General features: G+C 37.7%; 8 non-coding genes across 8 annotated transcripts; all 8 read right to left on the bottom strand.

Annotated features, from left to right (window-relative positions):
* Positions 1–192: 192 nt before the first annotated feature.
* On the bottom strand, positions 193–265 carry trnar-ucg (transfer RNA arginine (anticodon UCG)). The gene has a single exon. It is a non-coding gene; the product is annotated as a tRNA-Arg (tRNA).
* Positions 266–1,525: 1,260 nt separating this feature from the next.
* trnah-aug (transfer RNA histidin (anticodon AUG)) lies at positions 1,526–1,598 on the bottom strand. The gene has a single exon. It is a non-coding gene; the product is annotated as a tRNA-His (tRNA).
* Positions 1,599–2,412: 814 nt separating this feature from the next.
* On the bottom strand, positions 2,413–2,485 carry trnar-ucg (transfer RNA arginine (anticodon UCG)). The gene has a single exon. It is a non-coding gene; the product is annotated as a tRNA-Arg (tRNA).
* Positions 2,486–3,073: 588 nt separating this feature from the next.
* Positions 3,074–3,146, bottom strand: trnah-aug (transfer RNA histidin (anticodon AUG)). The gene has a single exon. It is a non-coding gene; the product is annotated as a tRNA-His (tRNA).
* A 1,272-nt stretch (positions 3,147–4,418) lies between these two features.
* On the bottom strand, positions 4,419–4,491 carry trnar-ucg (transfer RNA arginine (anticodon UCG)). Its single transcript has one exon. It is a non-coding gene; the product is annotated as a tRNA-Arg (tRNA).
* Positions 4,492–5,079: 588 nt separating this feature from the next.
* On the bottom strand, positions 5,080–5,152 carry trnah-aug (transfer RNA histidin (anticodon AUG)). The gene has a single exon. It is a non-coding gene; the product is annotated as a tRNA-His (tRNA).
* An 803-nt stretch (positions 5,153–5,955) lies between these two features.
* On the bottom strand, positions 5,956–6,028 carry trnah-aug (transfer RNA histidin (anticodon AUG)). Its single transcript has one exon. It is a non-coding gene; the product is annotated as a tRNA-His (tRNA).
* An 814-nt stretch (positions 6,029–6,842) lies between these two features.
* trnar-ucg (transfer RNA arginine (anticodon UCG)) lies at positions 6,843–6,915 on the bottom strand. Its single transcript has one exon. It is a non-coding gene; the product is annotated as a tRNA-Arg (tRNA).
* Between the last annotated feature and the right edge of the window lie 585 nt (positions 6,916–7,500).

The raw sequence follows: 7,500 nt of genomic DNA, 5'->3' as shown, positions 1-7,500 counted from the left end.
GGACACGTAAAAATCATGTGATCCAAGACTTTAAAAAAGCAGAACATTCTTTTCAAGTGGGTTTGCAGACACTTTCCAGAATGTAGATTGATTCCAATACATGACAGTGAAGAAATTGAAATCTCAGTTTAAAGTGGACAGAGGTAGAGTGGTGCACGGCTTGTGTTATTAACATTGTCAGGAGGATTGACTCAACCACAAAGGGACTTGAACCCTCAATCTCCTGATCCGAAGTCAGACGCCTTATCCATTAGGCCACGTGGTCTTTACCTCTAGATATTAAAGTTAGCTTTTTATTTGGCTTTTACGAATTTCTATGCAAATGATTGGATGTGCAAAATGCATCAAACTAATCCAAATGCCACAAAAGCTAGTTCCACCATATCACATTTGAATTCAAAATCCAACTGAACTTCACGTCTCATAGTTTCAGCATGACTTCCTATTGGTCTAGACTGTTGAGGATTTGCCCTCGTTGTCATTTCTTTCCTCCAATCATGTATCAATCTTTCAAGCAGTTCAATCTTTCATCCCACCATCTACCCTCTCTACAAGCTAATCATCCATTCAATTTTCAATGGATCCCCCTTGATTTCCATGAGTTTTTTTGGTTATAATAAAAATCCTGCTGAGTTGCTGAAACTAATAACTGATCAAAGTAGAAAAACATAAAGGACACGTAAAAATCATGTGATCCACGACTTTAAAACACCGATCTTTCTTTTCAAGTGGGTTTGCAGACACTTTCCAGAATGTAGATCGATTCCAATACATGACAGTGAAGAAACTGAAATCTCAGTTTAAAGTGGACAGAGGTAGAGTGGTGCGCTGCTTGTGTCATTAACATTGTCAGGAGAATTGACTCAACCACGAAGGGACTTGAACCCTCTATCTTCTGATCCAAAGTCAGAGGCCTTATCCATTAGACCCCATTGCCTTTACCTCTAGAAATAAAAGTTAGCTTTTTATTTGGCTTTTACGAATTTCTATGCAAATGATTGGATGTGCAAATTGCATCAAACTAATCCAAATTCCACAAAAGCTAGTTCCACCATATCACATTTGAATTCATAATCCAACTGAACTTCACGTCTCATAGTTTCAGCATGACTTCCTATTGGTCTAGACTGTTGAGGATTTGCCCGCGTTGTCATTTCTTTCCTCCAATCATGTATCAATCTTTCAAGCAGTTCAATCTTTCATCCCACCATCTACCCTCTCTACAAGCTAATCATCCATTCAATTTTCAATGGATCCCCCTTGATTTCCATGAGTTTTTTTGGTTATAATAAAAATCCTGCTGAGTTGCTGAAACTAATAACTGATCAAAGTAGAAAAACATAAAGGACACGTAAAAATCATGTGATCCAAGTTTTTAAAAAAGCAGAACATTCTTTTCAAGTGGGTTTGCAGACACTTTCCAGAATGTAGATTGATTCCAATACATGACAGTGAAGAAATTGAAATCTCAGTTTAAAGTGGACAGAGGTAGAGTGGTGCACTGCTTGTGTCAGAAGGATTGACTCAACCACGAAGGGACTTGAACCCTCAATCTTCTGATCCATAGTCAGACACCTTATCCATTAGGCCACGTGGTCTTTACCTCAGGAAATTAAAGTTAGCTATTTATTTGGCTTTTACTAATTTCTATGCAAATGATTGCATGTGCAAATTGCATCAAACTAATCCAAATGCCACAAAAGCTAGTTCCACCATATCACATTTGAATTCAAAATCCAACTGAACTTCACGTCTAATAGTTTCAGCATGACTTCCTATTGGTCTAGACTGTTGAGGATTTGCCCTCGTTGTCATTTCTTTCCTCCAATCATGTATCAATCTTTCAAGCAGTTCAATCTTTCATCCCACCATCTACCCTCTCTACAAGCGCATCAAACTAATCCAAATTCCACAAAAGCTAGTTCCACCATATCACATTTGAATTCAAAATCCAACTGAACTTCACGTCTCATAGTTTCAGCATGACTTCCTATTGGTCTAGACTGTTGAGGATTTGCCCTCGTTGTCATTTCTTTCCTCCAATCATGTATCAATCTTTCAAGCAGTTCAATCTTTCATCCCACCATCTACCCTCTCTACAAGCTAATCATCCATTCAATTTTCAATGGATCCCCCTTGATTTCCATGAGTTTTTTGGTTATAATAAAAATCCTGCTGAGTTGCTGAAACTACTAACTGATCAAAGTAGAAAAACATAAAGGACACGTAAAAATCATGTGATCCAAGACTTTAAAAAAGCAGAACATTCTTTTCAAGTGGGTTTTCAGACACTTTCCAGAATGTAGATCGATTCCAATACATGACAGTCAGGTAATTGAAATCTCAGTTTAAAGTGGACAGAGGTAGAGTGGTGCGCTGCTTGTGTCATTAACATTGTCAGGAGGATTGACTCAACCACGAAGGGACTTGAACCCTCAATCTTCTGATCCGAAGTCAGACACCTTATCCATTAGGCCACGTGGTCTTGACCTCTAGAAATTAAAGTTAGCTTTTTATTTGGCTTTTACGAAATTCTATGCAAATGATTGGATGTGCAAATTGCATCAAACTAATCCAAATGCCACAAAAGCTAGTTCCACCATATCACATTTGAATTCATAATCCAACTGAACTTCACGTCTAATAGTTTCAGCATGACTTCCTATTGGTCTAGACTGTTGAGGATTTGCCCGCGTTGTCATTTCTTTCCTCCAATCATGTATCAATCTTTCAAGCAGTTCAATCTTTCATCCCACCATCTACCCTCTCTACAAGCTAATCATCCATTCAATTTTCAATGGATCCCCCTTGATTTCCATGAGTTTTTTTGGTTATAATAAAAATCCTGCTGAGTTGCTGAAACTAATAACTGATCAAAGTAGAAAAACATAAAGGACACGTAAAAATCATGTGATCCAAGTTTTTAAAAAAGCAGAACATTCTTTTCAAGTGGGTTTGCAGACACTTTCCAGAATGTAGATTGATTCCAATACATGACAGTGAAGAACTTGAAATCTCAGTTTAAAGTGGACAGAGGTAGAGTGGTGCGCTGCTTGTGTCAGCAGGATTGACTCAACCACGAAGGGACTTGAACCCTCAATCTTCTGATCCATAGTCAGACACCTTATCCATTAGACCACGTGGTCTTTACCTCAGGAAATTAAAGTTAGCTATTTATTTGGCTTTTACGAATTTCTATGCAAATGATTGGATGTGCAAATTGCATCAAACTAATCCAAATGCCACAAAAGCTAGTTCCACCATATCACATTTGAATTCAAAATCCAACTGAACTTCACGTCTAATAGTTTCAGCATGACTTCATATTGGTCTAGACTGTTGAGGATTTGCCCTCGTTGTCATTTCTTTCCTCCAATCATGTATCAATCTTTCAAGCAGTTCAATCTTTCATCCCACCATCTACCCTCTCTACAAGCTAATCATCCATTCAATTTTCAATGGATCCCCCTTGATTTCCATGAGTTTTTTGGTTATAATAAAAATCCTGCTGAGTTGCTGAAACTAATAACTGATCAAAGTAGAAAAACATAAAGGACACGTAAAAATCATGTGATCCAAGACTTTAAAAAAGCAGAACATTCTTTTCAAGTGGGTTTTCAGACACTTTCCAGAATGTAGATCGATTCCAATACATGACAGTGAAGTAATTGAAATCTCAGTCTAAAGTGGACAGAGGTAGAGTGGTGCGCTGCTTGTGTCATTAACATTGTCAGGAGGATTGACTCAACCACGAAGGGACTTGAACCCTCAATCTTCTGATCCGAAGTCAGACGCCTTATCCATTAGACCTCGTGGTCTTTACCTCTAGAAATTAAAGTTAGCTATTTATTTGGCTTTTACGAAATTCTATGCAAATGATTGGATGTGCAAATTGCATCAAACTAATCCAAATGCCACAAAAGCTAGTTCCACCATATCATATTTGAATTCAAAATCCAACTGAACTTCACGTCTCATAGTTTCAGCATGACTTCCTATTGGTCTAGACTGTTGAGGATTTGCCCTCTTTTGTCATTTCTTTCCTCCAATCATGTATCAATCTTTCAAGCAGTTCAATCTTTCATCCCACCATCTACCCTCTCTACAAGCTAATCATCCATTCAATTTTCAATGGATCCCCCTTGATTTCCATGAGTTTTTTGGTTATAATAAAAATCCTGCTGAGTTGCTGAAACTACTAACTGATCAAAGTAGAAAAACATAAAGGACACGTAAAAATCATGTGATCCAAGACTTTAAAAAAGCAGAACATTCTTTTCAAGTGGGTTTTCAGACACTTTCCAGAATGTAGATCGATTCCAATACATGACAGTGAGGTAATTGAAATCTCAGTTTAAAGTGGACAGAGGTAGAGTGGAGCGCTGCTTGTGTCATTAACATTGTCAGGAGGATTGACTCAACCACGAAGGGACTTGAACCCTCAATCTTCTGATCCGAAGTCAGACGCCTTATCCATTAGGCCACGTGGTCTTGACCTCTAGAAATTAAAGTTAGCTTTTTATTTGGCTTTTACGAAATTCTATGCAAATGATTGGATGTGCAAATTGCATCAAACTAATCCAAATGCCACAAAAGCTAGTTCCACCATATCACATTTGAATTCATAATCCAACTGAACTTCACGTCTAATAGTTTCAGCATGACTTCCTATTGGTCTAGACTGTTGAGGATTTGCCCTCGTTGTCATTTCTTTCCTCCAATCATGTATCAATCTTTCAAGCAGTTCAATCTTTCATCCCACCATCTACCCTCTCTACAAGCTAATCATCCATTCAATTTTCAATGGATCCCCCTTGATTTCCATGAGTTTTTTTGGTTATAATAAAAATCCTGCTGAGTTGCTGAAACTAATAACTGATCAAAGTAGAAAAACATAAAGGACACGTAAAAATAATGTGATCCAAGTTTTTAAAAAAGCAGAACATTCTTTTCAAGTGGGTTTGCAGACACTTTCCAGAATGTAGATTGATTCCAATACATGACAGTGAAGAAATTGAAATCTCAGTTTAAAGTGGACAGAGGTAGAGTGGTGCGCTGCTTGTGTCAGAAGGATTGACTCAACCACGAAGGGACTTGAACCCTCAATCTTCTGATCCATAGTCAGACACCTTATCCATTAGGCCACGTGGTCTTTACCTCAGGAAATTAAAGTTAGCTATTTATTTGGCTTTTACTAATTTCTATGCAAATGATTGGATGTGCAAATTGCATCAAACTAATCCAAATGCCACAAAAGCTAGTTCCACCATATCACATTTGAATTCAAAATCCAACTGAACTTCACGTCTAATAGTTTCAGCATGACTTCCTATTGGTCTAGACTGTTGAGGATTTGCCCTCGTTGTCATTTCTTTCCTCCAATCATGTATCAATCTTTCAAGCAGTTCAATCTTTCATCCCACCATCTACCCTCTCTACAAGCGCATCAAACTAATCCAAATTCCACAAAAGCTAGTTCCACCATATCACATTTGAATTCAAAATCCAACTGAACTTCACGTCTCATAGTTTCAGCATGACTTCCTATTGGTCTAGACTGTTGAGGATTTGCCCTCGTTGTCATTTCTTTCCTCCAATCATGTATCAATCTTTCAAGCAGTTCAATCTTTCATCCCACCATCTACCCTCTCTACAAGCTAATCATCCATTCAATTTTCAATGGATCCCCCTTGATTTCCATGAGTTTTTTTGGTTATAATAAAAATCCTGCTGAGTTGCTGAAACTAATAACTGATCAAAGTAGAAAAACATAAAGGACACGTAAAAATAATGTGATCCAAGTTTTTAAAAAAGCAGAACATTCTTTTCAAGTGGGTTTGCAGACACTTTCCAGAATGTAGATTGATTCCAATACATGACAGTGAAGAAATTGAAATCTCAGTTTAAAGTGGACAGAGGTAGAGTGGTGCGCTGCTTGTGTCAGAAGGATTGACTCAACCACGAAGGGACTTGAACCCTCAATCTTCTGATCCATAGTCAGACACCTTATCCATTAGGCCACGTGGTCTTTACCTCAGGAAATTAAAGTTAGCTATTTATTTGGCTTTTACTAATTTCTATGCAAATGATTGGATGTGCAAATTGCATCAAACTAATCCAAATGCCACAAAAGCTAGTTCCACCATATCACATTTGAATTCAAAATCCAACTGAACTTCACGTCTAATAGTTTCAGCATGACTTCCTATTGGTCTAGACTGTTGAGGATTTGCCCTCGTTGTCATTTCTTTCCTCCAATCATGTATCAATCTTTCAAGCAGTTCAATCTTTCATCCCACCATCTACCCTCTCTACAAGCGCATCAAACTAATCCAAATTCCACAAAAGCTAGTTCCACCATATCACATTTGAATTCAAAATCCAACTGAACTTCACGTCTCATAGTTTCAGCATGACTTCCTATTGGTCTAGACTGTTGAGGATTTGCCCTCGTTGTCATTTCTTTCCTCCAATCATGTATCAATCTTTCAAGCAGTTCAATCTTTCATCCCACCATCTACCCTCTCTACAAGCTAATCATCCATTCAATTTTCAATGGATCCCCCTTGATTTCCATGAGTTTTTTGGTTATAATAAAAATCCTGCTGAGTTGCTGAAACTACTAACTGATCAAAGTAGAAAAACATAAAGGACACGTAAAAATCATGTGATCCAAGACTTTAAAAAAGCAGAACATTCTTTTCAAGTGGGTTTGCAGACACTTTCCAGAATGTAGATTGATTCCAATACATGACAGTGAAGAAACTGAAATATCAGTTTAAAGTGGACAGAGGTAGAGTGGTGAACTGCTTGTGTTATTAACATTGTCAGGATGATTGACTCAACCACGAAGGGACTTGAACCCTCAATCTTCTGATCCGAAGTCAGACGGCTTATCCATTAGGCCACGTGGTCTTTAACTCTAGAAATTAAAGTTAGCTTTTTATTTGGCTTTTACGAATTTCTATGCAAATGATTGGATGTGCAAATTGCATCAAACTAATCCAAAAGCCACAAAAGCTAGTTCCACCATATCACATTTGAATTCAAAATCCAACTGAACTTCACGTCTCATAGTTTCAGCATGACTTCCTATTGGTCTAGACTGTTGAGGATTTGCCCTCGTTGTCATTTCTTTCCTCCAATCATGTATCAATCTTTCAAGCAGTTCAATCTTTCATCCCACCATCTACCCTCTCTACAAGCTAATCATCCATTCAATTTTCAATGGATCCCCCTTGATTTCCATGAGTTTTTTGGTTATAATAAAAATCCTGCTGAGTTGCTGAAACTAATAACTGATCAAAGTAGAAAAACATAAAGGACACGTAAAAATCATGTGATCCAAGACTTTAAAAAAGCAGAACATTCTTTTCAAGTGGGTTTTCAGACACTTTCCAGAATGTAGATCGATTTCAATACATGACAGTGAAGTAATTTGAAATCTCTGTTTAAGTGGACAGAGGTAGAGTGGTACGCTGCTTGTGTCATTAACATTGT

This window comes from Nothobranchius furzeri, chromosome 14 (assembly GCF_043380555.1).
Source record: "Nothobranchius furzeri strain GRZ-AD chromosome 14, NfurGRZ-RIMD1, whole genome shotgun sequence".
NCBI classification, from domain to species: Eukaryota; Metazoa; Chordata; class Actinopteri; order Cyprinodontiformes; family Nothobranchiidae; genus Nothobranchius; species Nothobranchius furzeri.
Note: the sequence above shows the minus strand (reverse complement) of the source record. Positions and strands in the feature narration are given on the sequence as shown.